We start from the raw sequence: 13,266 nt of genomic DNA on the forward strand, positions 1-13,266 counted from the left end.
GGTATCTCAGAGTTGCCTTAATTTGCATTTTTCTGATCAATAGTGATTTAGAGCACCTTTTCACATGGCTTTAAATAGTTTCAATTTCATCTGAAAATTGTCTGTTCGTAATCTTTTGACTATCAATTGGAGAATGGCTTGATTTCTTATAAATTTGAGTCAATTCTCTATGTATTTTAGAAATGTTTTTATCAGAACCCTTAAATGTAAAAATATTTTCCCAATTTATTGCTTCCCTTCTAATTGTTTGTACAAAAAGTTTTAAACTTAATATAATCAAAATTATGTATTTGGTGTTCAGTAATGAGTTCTAGTTCTTCTTTGGTCACAAATTCCTTCCTTCTCCACAGATCTGAGAGGTAAACTATCCTTTGTTCTTCTGATTTGCTTATAATATCACTCTTTATGTCTAAATCATGAACCCATTTCAATCTTATCTTGGTATCTGGTTTTAAGTGTGGGGCAATGCCTAGTTTCTGCCATACTACTTTCCAATTTTCCCAGCAGTTTTTGTCAAATAGTGAGTTCTTATCCCAAAAGCTGGGGTCTTTAGGTTTGTCAAATACTAGATTGTTATAGTCATTGACTATTTTGTCCTGTGAACCTAACCTATTCTATTGATCTACTATTCTCTCAAATCCCTTTCTTTTAAAAAACTTTTGATAGTATTTTTTTTCAAATACATGCAAAGATGGTTTTCAATATTCACTTTTGCAAAACCTTGTGTTTCAAATTTTTTTCCCTCTCTTCTTCCCATCTCACCAAGACAGAAAGTAATTCAGTATATGTTACATATATTGATATTCATCATGCTGTGAAAGAAAAATCAGATCAAAAGGGGAAAAATATGAAAAAGAAAAAAACCAATTAAACAAGCCACAACAAAAAATGTGAAAATACTATGCTGTGATCCACATTCAGTCTTTTTTCATCACCAGTTTATTGGAATTGGCCTGAAAAAATCCATCCCATTGATTGATCATCACATAATCTTCTTGTTACCATCCACAATGTTTTCTTGGTTTTGATCACTTTACTCAGCATTAGTTCATGTAAGTCTTTCCAGGCCTTTATGAAATCAGCTTGCTCATCTTTTCTTATAGAACGATAGTATTATATTCATATATCATTACTTATTCAGCCATTTCCTAACTGATGGGCATCCATTCAATTTCCAGTTTCTTGCCACTCTAGAAAAGGCTGTTATAAACATTTTTTCACATATAACCCTTTATTTTCAAATCCTGAATTTATGCTGAAAGTGCAGATTACAAATTTTCTTTATCCATCGATTCCTTAACTTTTTTTATTTCATTATGCAACATTAATCTTTCTTTTCTCTACTTAATTTCTTTAATAATCCATTTTTTGATTCTTCAATAGTTACAAATGCACAGTTCATATTATTTCTTTATGGACTTTTGGGTAGTTAATTACAATCATACAGGGTTTTTTTGCTTTCTGTTTTTTCAAGTGATAGACAAATAGACTTCAAAATAGATTTTAGCAAGCAGGATGAATTTGATGAAGAAATCATCTATCTTCTCAGAGTTAACCTCTTTTATTCTGGAAAGGCATTCATTCAGCTATTTTGGCAATGTCAAAGGGGGATTGGCCAAAGCCAATGGCACAGGAATGTAACAGAAATTGAACAATTGGAAAACTATCTGATAGAGCAGGCTTCTTAAATGGTTTACAGTAGTCACCTTTTTGCCCAAGAAATTTTTTACACTACTCTGGGTACATGTGCATATTAAATAGGTATACAAATCAAACATTAACTGATAACAAATCATAATTTTGCAACTCCCACATTCAGTATCGTTTATTAGGTGTGCATGCAATTAATTTATTTCTATGTCTTTTTATATATTCTTTTAAATTCTGTCTTCACTAATTCATTCCCTAATTTACTATAGCCTTATTTTATAATTTGAACTTCTTTTCACTAACCAATTGATTTTAACACATTTTACAGTGTTTCTAATTTACCTAAACAAATGATTTAAACTGCAGTGAGTATCATTAAACTTCACTTACCTTCAACTCTTTTATGATTTCAAAACAAATTTTTTTTTTTTAGTGGGGGTTGGACTTGGCAGGAGCATTTTGGGAATCATCTTCAAACTGGGATCCCTAATCAGGACTTGTTTGGTTATTTAAAAGCCCTAAACCCAGTAGAAGGATAAATGAACTCCAGTTCTAACTACTTTTATTCTTTTCTGCCTTCTAATAATAAATTTTAAAAGGAAAACATTTGCTAAGCCTAGAAAAGCTTCATCTAGTCAAATGTTTCCTTTTTAAATTCTCAGTTGTGGAATTATTTAAGATTACAAGATTTTCCATGTAATTTCTCTTGTACTATTTCCCAAGGTTTTTTTTTAATTTTGACTTTTCTCTGAATTTCTTTTTATTGAATCTCTCTTAAATATATCTCACAACTAATAAGACAGCCTTTTAAATGCAAACTTTAGCTTTAAATCAATCATTTAAAAGATCCCTTTTTGTATCTAGGATATACTGCAACACATTCAACATGTAAAGGACTGCTTGCCATCTGGGGGAAGGGATGGAGGGAGGGAGGGGAAAAATCGAAACAGAAGTGAATGCAAGGGATAATGCTGTAAAAAATTACCCTGGCATGCGTTCTATCAATAAAAAGTTATTTAAAAAAAGATCCTTTTAAGAAATAATTAATCTTGTGAATTTTTTTGTTGTTTTCATTAAATTCTGCAGAGCTTGGTGATATACTATATACTCATCAAAATACTTTATAAAGACATCCAAAGTGTAATTTAGAAAGAAATTTGATTATTCCTTTTTTTAGAAATTTAATCTCCAATCTTTCTTTGTTTCTTCTTTTCTTTTCTTTTCTTTCTTTCTTTCTTCCTTCCTCCCTCCCTCCTTCCCTCTCTTTCTTCCCCTTTCCCTCACTTTCCTTCCTTCCTTCCTTTCTTTTCTTCTTTCTCTTTCCCTTCCTCCTCTATTAATCATAGATTAATTAATCATACTGTCAGCCTAGGATATTCTTCTATTTCCTAATTATGTTAACACTTTTAGAATTTTTAAACTGAACATTCCCCTCTATGTTTGTATTTAGATTTTTCTTTCACTTTTCTCTGGTCTGTACTTCATGAGAATTGGACATTAGGGAACAGAAAGAGAAGGATTAGAATTTGAATCCAGCTTCAGATATTTACTATGTGACTCAGGACAAGACCCATGACTTTTGTTTCCTTCAGTTTCTTTATGTGTAAAATGGGAATAATAAGAGCACCTTTCTTTAGGAGCATCTTCTCTTATGAAGATCAAATGATATATATATATATATATATATATATATATATATATTTTTTTTCTTTGTAACCCTAGCACTTGCCAGGAAAACATCAACAATTACCTGGAACTAAGATGCATCTTACTATTGTTGAAGGAATTGTGCCAAGTGGACTTGATGGTTGCTACTTTAATCCCTTTCTCAGATAAATGCTTACCTCCAGAGTCACTTTGTGGGATATTTCTTCTCTCTGACCAGAGACATGATTGACAAAGACAAAATAGGGTTCTATTTGAGGGAGCTGATGTGAGGGCATCTTTCTTCCCTAAGAGAGTGCTCTTCCTTGCTTTCTCTCTAGAACAATAGCTGTATCCACATCTGGACTCACAGTCATTCAGAGGCATAAATCGCAGCCAGCCCAAAAGAACTTTGATAGGCTGTCCCCTGTTGGTAGGACTGCACTCACAGAAACACTGCTTTCTTCACTACCAGGTCTGTCCTTAGCCCTAAGACATTATTCTTAACACAGATGACGTTTCATCTAAAAATGACTTTATTTTTGACCCTAAAAAAGAAGATTTCCTCTTTGATATGTTTGGGACATCCCCTCTCCAGCTCCTGCTTAAGGTTCCCTTCTAGCTTTACAACCTTCTCTTCCTTGCCTAGACAACTATAATTTCTATTTAATAATGAAAGACAAAGGAAAAAATCAATAGATTTTTAGTGCTGATGCGGACATTTGTCATTTCAGCCCTGTCCTTCCCCACGTTAGACTCTTAAACACTCTGAGGTGTTCTCTAGGACTCTAGGACTGGGAGGAGGGAGGCCCTTTGGCCCTGGGGTTCCCGTGTGAGGCCCCCAATTGTCATCACAAGACTGGGGGCATTGTACTTCGTGCTTTGGGGCTGCCTCTATCCAGACTGCTACTTCCCCGTTTGAGACTAGAGTGGCCTTTCTAGGGTTGATCAGGTGGGCCAGGCAGGTCAGTTGGCTGCATGCCAGTCAGACTTTTTGACTGGATTGGCTTATCCTCCCTTGTTCTTTGGGTTTCGGTCTGCTTTCTCTGTTCCCATTGTGGAAAGAATTATTTGGGAAAATACCTAGTTCTCCCTCTTAACCAGGGATCATATATTAAAGTATATCTATTACCTCCCTCCCATTTTTAAAGGGCTTAAATATTAGTTTCAAGCTTTTCTTCTTCCTTCAGAGCTATTTCTAAATGATCCAGCTCTTTCCTATCAAAATTGGACGCCAGAGCATTGTAGATTTAGAATTGGAGGTGTTCTTCTGGGGGATCCAGTCCAGCTGCCTCATTTTACAAATGAGGAAACTAAGACTCATACAAAATAACTGACTTGACCAGTATTCCACAAATTAAAGGTAGAAGAGCTGAAATTCAAACCCAAGTCCTCTGAATCTCAATTTGATTCCTGCTTTATCAAGGAGTCAGCAGATATATTTTATTTCCTTGGGTCCTTGACTGATGCTGTTAGATTAAGTGGGAGAATTCTCCATCTTCAGCAGTCTAGGCTGACCAAAAGCTTTCTGTTTATTGGCATAGAACATTCTTTGATTCTTTTTCATTTTTTTTCTTTTAAAATGTTTTTTTTTCCCTTATAAACTAAACATTCCCCTCTATGTTTATATTTAGATTTTTCTTTCATTTTTCTCTGGTTTGTACTTCATGGGAATTGGACGTTAGGGAACAGAAGGAGAAGGATTAGAAAAAGTCACAAAAATAGAGTAGATGGAATGCTGTGAATTGTGAAGTTGTGTGTGCATTTTAAAAAACCTGGACTAGACTGCTCAGTTCAGACTATTTCATACCATACCACATCAAAGAGCACCATATGTACGAAAGAAGCTGGGTGGGGGCTACCTACCTATTTGATAGTTAGAAACCTCTATCTCTCTTTGGCATCCAAAGGAGCTGTAGCTGCTAAGATGATACTAGAAAATCATGCTAGAATGTCATATAGAGTCAGAGCAGTAAGTCCAGGGTCACACAGCCAGGAAGTTTAAGTGTCTGAGACCAGATTTGAACTCAAGTCCTGTTGACTTCAGGACTGGTGCTCTATCCACTACACCACCTAGCTGCCCTGGTAGTTTCACTTTTTTTGTTGTTGTTTGCTTGCATTTTGTTTTCTTTCTCAGCTTTTTCCTTTTTGATCTGATTTTTGTGATAATTGTAGAAATATATTTAAAAATTGCATATGTTTAATATATATTGGATTACTTGCCATCTAGGGGAGGGATGGGGGAAAGGGAGGAAGAAAAAAATTTGATAATGCATAATTGAAAGGCTTGTATTATGTGATGACAAAAACATTGTCTAATTTCTGAGTTACAAAAATTGATGATACTGGGGCTGAGCCAGAACTCAGTGGAACCCCCAAAAATAAATAAAAGGAAGGGGTCCGAGACTATTCCTCCGCCTATTTTCTTTTCAGTTATGAGGCAGAACTACTTAGAGGGGCCTCCTAAACTAAGTTAGAAAAAAATCTAGCTTCCCTGTGTCTCACCTAAACATGGCAGCTGTGATCATATAGCCATTGTTTCTTTGTTTTTGTTCTTTTTTGATATTAGGTGAATAAATACCCTAAAATGAAATTATTTAGATAGGAACTTTGTGAGTGTTTCAAAAGGTCTGGAGGTATGCAACTATGGGGTCAGTAGCAAGTATCCAATAGAGCCATCGTGGTATTTTTACTATGAATGCTGTTATGCAGGCATATCACAGTAGTGAAGTTGATGTAGAGGAGTCTAGGGTCAGTAAAATTAGTGACATGGTTAGTATGTGGAGGAAGCCTAGGCTGTTATATAGGTATAGCAGGGCTACTAGAAGTGGTAGAGTCAGTGGAAGAGTGGAGGTCAATGGCAGTAGAAGCAATTACATGGGATTATACCAATTTACTATATACTTTCTTAGCAAATATCTTTTTAAAAAGTAAGTTTAGGCTAAAGGCTGATTATTAATGGGGAGCATACTGGTAGGGATTCAGGAGCTATAGTATTAGAAACATAGTCATTAATTTTTACACCTAGAACCTTGACAGTAGTTAATAGGAGCTACCCTCTAAAATCTCTAAACCAACAAATTCAAGTAGAAATTGGAAGAATAATGCAGAATAGATTATTACATTCGACTCTCACAGCAGTTCTATGAAGGAGGCGTTGTTTTTATTTTTTTATCCATATGTGGCTTGTAAGAAAATTCAGATGCAATTGTTTAAATGATTTGTTCAGTCACATAGCTCATAAATATCTGAGGCAGAATTTTAACTTGGATTTTCCCTTCTCTAAATTCAGCAACCCTTGCTCATTATGAGAAGCCATATTTCAGACAGCTATGCATAAGCCTAAGATATACCCAGTCAATTTAAAGGAGGTTGAATGAATCTCACAAAAAGAAAAATCTGAATAACCCTAGCTGGATGGTACCATGAACAGAATGCTGGGTCAGGAAAAACCTGAGGTCAAATCCGCTCTCAGATCATTAGCTATGTAACCCTAGCTATGCAAAACACTTAACCTCAGTTTCTTCAACTACATAATATGAATCATAAAAGCACCTACCCTCCTAAGGTTGCTGTGAGGATCAAATGAAATAAATTTGTAAAGTAGTTAGCACAGTGCCTAGCATGTATTTTTTGTTGCTCAGTTATGTCCAACTCTTCATGTCTCCATTTAGGGCCTTCTTGACAAAGATCCTGGAGTGGTTGCCATTTCCTTCCCATTTGATAGATGAAAAACCTGAGGCAAACAGCGTTAAGTGATTTGCCTAGGTCTGAGTAAGTGTCTGATGCTGGATTTGAGCTAAGGAAGCTCATTCATACTGACTATAAGATCAAACACTCTATTTACTTTAACTACACATAGTAGGTGCTTAGTAAATATTGATTGATTGAGCACAGTTGATGAGGGGGAGATGGGACACTAGAAAGGCAAGACAAAATAAAGATTGGACTCTGGGCAGTGAAACGACTGGAGGCTAAAAAATTACCACTACATGGAGAAATACCAATGCTAGAGAGAGTGAGGGTCCATCTAAGAACTCAGCAGTGGGCTGTAGGTCAGGAAGTTTTAGGATGGAAAAGCTGTAGCATGACAACAGGTGCCACTGGAACTGGCTTCAATCATCTTATTGTTGAAGAGAGCCACATCCATCCGAACTGATTGTCCTATAATATTGATATTGCCATGTATAATGATCTCCTGGTTCTGCTCATTTCACTCAGCATCAGTTCATTTAAGTCTCTCCAAGCCTCTCTGTATTCATTCTGCTGGTCATTTCTAATAGAACAATAATATTCCATAACATTCACATACCACAATTTATTCAGCCATTTCCCATCTGATGGGCATCCATTCAGTTTCTTGCCGCTACAAAAAGGGCTGCCACAAACATTTTTGCACCTGTGGGTCTCTTTCCTTCCTTTAAGATCTCTTTGGGAAGCAAGCCCAGTAGGAACACTGCTGGATCAAAATGTATGCACAGTTTTTGTTTTTGTTTTTTTTCCTGAGGCAATTGGGGTTAAGTGCTAGGAAGTATTAAGTGTCTGAGGTCTGATTTGAACTCAGGTCCTCCTGACTTTAGGGCTGGTGCTCTATTCACTGAGCCACCTAGCTGCATCAATTGTGCCCTTTGGGTACAATTCTAAATTGTTCTCCAGAATGGTTGGATCCATTCATAGTTCCACCAACAATGCATGTATTCCAGTTTCCCCACATCCCCTCCAACATTTTTCATTATCTTTTCCTGTCGTCTTAGCCAATCTGAAAGTTGTCTTCATTTGCATTTGTCTGATCAATAGTGATTTAGAGTATTTTTTCATAGAGCATGTGTATTTGTTACACATTTTGGTACTCTAAATGTTTAATAGGTAATGCCATTCTACAGGTGAGATGCTTGTCAGATGATGTCTGAATGGACATAGTACAGCATCGACTGAATTATATTCATATACCACAATTTATTCAGCCATTCTCCAATTGGACTTAAAAGTATTAATAAACACAAAACATTGCTACAAATCATAAATAATAAAAGAAATGCAAATCAAGTAATTCTGAAATTTTGTCTCACATCCAACAAATTGACAAAGGTAACAAAAGATGAAAAAATGTTGGAGGAGTTGTGGGAAGACAAGCATACACATACATTAATGGTGGAGTGGTAAATTGATTCCAACTATTCTGGAAGACAATTTGGATATGTGCTAAAAAAAAGTGACTAAAACATTCACACCTTTTAACCCCAAAATTTCCCTATCAGGCACATAGTCCACAGAGGTCAAGGACAAAAAAGTCCCATAATAAACAAAATATTAGAAATGGACATTTTTATGGTAGCAAAAACCAGAAATAAAGTAGGTCCTATCTGTTTGGTTATTAGCTAAAGAAATTTTAGGACTAGAATGTAATGTAATATTAATGTTCTGTAAAAAATAATAAATATTAAGAATTTAGAGACAAAGAGGAAGACTTATATGAATTGATAAAGAATGAAAGAAATAGTACCAGAAAAACAATAAGCACCATAACTACAAAATAAATAGAAAGGGAAAAAAGTACTGAAACTAAACATTATATAATTGTAATTGCCAAGCTTGACTTTATAGAACAGTTGAGAAAATGTATCTTGTCATAGTAGGAGACTAAAGGTGTGGAATATTTCATATACTCAGCACAGTAGGCTTGTTGGATAATTCTTCTGAGTTCTTTTTTTTTTTTTTAAAGATTGTTGCAAAAGTATGACTCAAGGATGTGTTCAATAAAAGATTCAAATCAAGATGATGTAAAGGTAAAAGACATAAATAAAAGTAAGATTTTTAAAAGAAAAACAATAAAAAAGAAGATAGAAGAGCAACAAATAAAAGAAAGCTGAAAACAATGTCTATAAAAGTTTTTATAGCAAACATTTTTTGCCTTTAACGGTAGTAGAGATGGACTTGAATTTGCAGTATTTCTGAGTAAAAGGAAATGAAGAATTTTATAATCCTTTGGGAATAGTTCCAAATGACTCTAGATGGTTGGAACAGTTCACAACTCTACCAACAGTGTATTAGTGTCCCTATTTTTCCACATTCATTCCAGAGTTTGTCATTTTCATGTTATCCAAAATGATACTTCAAAATTGTTTAATTTTGCATTTCTCTAGTCAATAATGATTTAGAATCTTTCCCCCATATGATTCGTAGCTTTATTTCTTCTGAAAACATTTTGTTTTTATCATTTGACCATTTATCAACTGGTAAATGGCTCTTATGTTTAAAAAATTTGTCTCAGTTCCCTATATATTTGAGAAATAAATTCTTTATCAGAAAATCTTGTGGTAAAATTCAGCTTCTAATTTTCCTGCTTTCCTTCTAATTTTTTTCTGTATTGGTTTTATTTGTGCAAACCCTTTTTAATTTCATGTAATCAAAATTATCCATTTTACTTCCTGTGATCCTTTCTATTATTCAGTTATAAATTCTTCCCTTGTCCATAGACATACCAGATGATTTTTTTCATATTCCCTTAATTTATATCACTTTTTATGTCTAAATCATGTATCTATTTTGACTTTATTTTTAGTATAGAGTGTGAAATGTTGATCTCTGCCTAGTTTCTTCCAGACTGCTTTCCAATTTTCCCAGAAGCTTTTATGAAATAGTGAGCCCTTGCCTCAAAAGCTTGCATTTGGGGTTTGTCAAACAATAGATTACTACATGGTCATTTGCTGCTATATATTGTGTATATCATGTATTTCATTGATCAATAACTATTTCCTTCTAATATTATATTATTTTATCAATTATCAATATGTAATATAATTTGAAGTCTGATACAGCTGGGTTGACTTCCTTCACATTTTTTCCTGCTTATTTCCTTGATATTCTTGAACTTTTGTTCTTCCAGATTAACTTTATGATTTTTTTTCTGGCTTTATAAAATAATTCTTTGGTACAATTGGTAGATCACTGAATAAATAAATTAATTTAGGTAGAATGTCATTTTAATTATATTGGCTCAATCTATCCATGAGCAAATAATATTTCTGCAGTTGTTAAATCTGTCTTCTTTTGTGTGAAAAGTGTTTTGTAATTGTGTTCATATAGTTCCTGGATAGGTTTAGGAAGATAGACTCCCAAGTATTTTATATTGTCTGAAGTTATTTTAAATGGGATGTCTCTTTCTATCTCTCCCTGCTAGGTGGTATTGGTATGCTGCTGATTTATGTATGTTTGTTTTCTATCCTGCAATTTGATTAAAATGATTAATTGTTAAGAGGATTCTCCAATGATGGTAGAGGTCAGAAAATTCTAAGCTCTTGGGAGTTCCCCCACAAATATCTGCACTTCAGGGTAAACATAAAGTAGTTAAAACAAACAGGAGCAGGGGCTGAACAGTGGTAGTCTTGGGACAATCAAAGAGGATCTGAAGAAAGATACCAAGTTGGAGATTTGGCTCCCTGAAACCCTATACCTCCAGGCTAGTTTCACTGAAACAAGGAATGAACTCTGGGGTAAATTGTCTGTCCTTACTTCCCAGACTGTGTGGAGAATCAGGTGTCTCAGTTGAGGAAGATTGAGGGAATCTCTGCTGATAAAGAACACCAGATCCAGCTGTGCTGCTCAGACTAGACTGTGGGCAAAAAAGAACCAACACACGCTGGGTGAATGGCAGGAACACTGTGGGCTTTGGACATTTACCGGAAGGTGGAGTTCTTGGTTTCAGGTTCAAGGTCAGAGGGGAAAACTGAGGCCAGAGGCACCATTTGTGTGCCCCATTTTCACCCTACCACCCCTGCTCTCCAAGCTGAGATAATAACACTAAGCTCTTATTTGAGTAATGTTATAGTTACCTACTCATAAAGAAGTTATAGAATAACTTTTAAAAGATTTTAAAAACCAAATGAGAGAGACTGTGGAAAAAACTATTGATATACATGTTTAGAGATGTAAAAATTTCTCAAAGTATTATTTCAATTGCATCTTACAAATTTTAGTATGCTGTCTCATTGTTATGATCTTTAATGAAATGATTGTTTTTATGATTTGTTCTATGACTCATTCTTTAGGATAAGATTATTTAGTTTCTGATTAATTTTTAATCTTTGCTCCCAAAGTCCTTTATTAAATATAATTTTTATTTCATAATGATCTAAAGAGAGTAGATTTAACATTTCTACTTTTCTATAGTTCGTGAGATTTTTTTTAATGCTGTAATACATAGTCAATTTTTGTGAAAGTTCATATACAGCTATGAAAGTTATATTTCTTTTTATTCCCAGTCAGTTTTCTCCAGAAGTTTATCATATCTAATTTTTCTAACATTCTATTTGTCTCCTTATTTCTTCTTTTCTTTCTTTTATGTTTAGACTTATCTAGTTCTTTTTTTTTTAAATAACTTTTTATTGATAGAACCCATGCCAGGGTAATTTTTTTACAGCATTATCCCTTGCATTCACTTCTGTTCCGATTTTTCCCCTCCCTCCCTCCACCCCCTCCCCCAGATGGCAAGCAGTCCTTTACATGTTGAATAGGTTACAGTATATCCTAGATACAATATATGTGTGCAGAACCGAACAGTTTTCTTGTTGCACAGGGAGAATTGAATTCAGAAGGTATAAATAACCCGGGAAGAAAAACAAAAATGCAAACAGTTTATATTCATTTCCCAGTGTTCTTTCTTTGGGTGTAGCTGCTTCTGTCCATCTTTGATCAATTGAAACTGAATTAGCTCTCTTTATCGAAGAGATCCACTTCCATCAGAATACATCCTCAAACAGTATCTCTCTTGAGGTATACAATGATCTCCTGGTTCTGCTCATTTCACTTAGCATCAGTTCATGTAATAAACTTATCTAGTTCTGAGATCAATAAATGAAGTCCCTTACTGGTATAGCTTTCTTATTTCTTCTTATAATCTAATCTATCTCACTTTTCCTTTAAGAATTTGGATGTTAATATTTAATTTATATCTGATTGTTTGCTGTTTTGGGGAGGGGGGAGATAAGGAAGAAAAATTTGGAACACAAAGTCTTACAAAAATGAATGTGACACCTGTCAGATTGGCTAAGATGACAGGAAAAAATAATGATGAATGTTGGAGGGGATGCGGGAAAACTGGGACACTAATGCATTGTTGGTGGAGTTGTGAACGAATCCAACCATTCTGGAGAGCAATCTGGAATTATGCCCAAAAAATTATCAAATTGTGCATACCCTTTGATCCAGCAGTGTTTCTTGGGCTTATATCCCAAAGAAATACTAAAGAAGGGAAAGGGACCTGTATGTGCCAAAATGTTTGTAGCAGCCCTATTTGTAGTGGCTAGAAACTGGAAAATGAATGGATGCCCATCAATTGGAGAATGGCTGGGTAAATTGTGGTATATGAATGTTATGGAATATTATTGTTCTGTAAGAAATGACCAGCAGGATGAATACAGAGAGGTTTGGAGAGACTTACATGAACTGATGCTAAGTGAAATGAGCAGAACCAGGAGATCATTATACACTTCGACAACGATATTATATGAGGATGTATTCTGATGGAAGTGGATTTCTTTGACAAAGAGACCTAACTGAGTTTCAATTGATAAATGACGGACAAAAGCAGCTACACCCAAAGAAAGAACACTGGGAAACGAATGTGAACTATCTGCATTTTTGTTTTTCTTCCCGGGTTATTTATACCTTCTGACTCCCATTCTCCCTGTGCAACAAGAGAACTGTTCGGTTCTGCAAACATATATTGTATCTAGGATATACTGCAACATATCCAACATATAAAGGACTGCTTGCCATCTAGGGGAGGGGGTGGAGGGAAGGAGGGGAAAAAAAATCGGAACAGAAACGAGTCCAAGGGATAATGTAAAAAAAATTACCCTGGCATGGATTCTGTCAATATAAAGTAATTATTAAATAAAAATTAAAAAAATGAATGTGAAAACTATCTTTACATATATTTGGAAAATAAGATACTATTGATAATAAAAATAA

This window comes from Antechinus flavipes, chromosome 2 (genome assembly GCF_016432865.1).
Source record: "Antechinus flavipes isolate AdamAnt ecotype Samford, QLD, Australia chromosome 2, AdamAnt_v2, whole genome shotgun sequence".
NCBI lineage: Eukaryota > Metazoa > Chordata > Mammalia > Dasyuromorphia > Dasyuridae > Antechinus > Antechinus flavipes.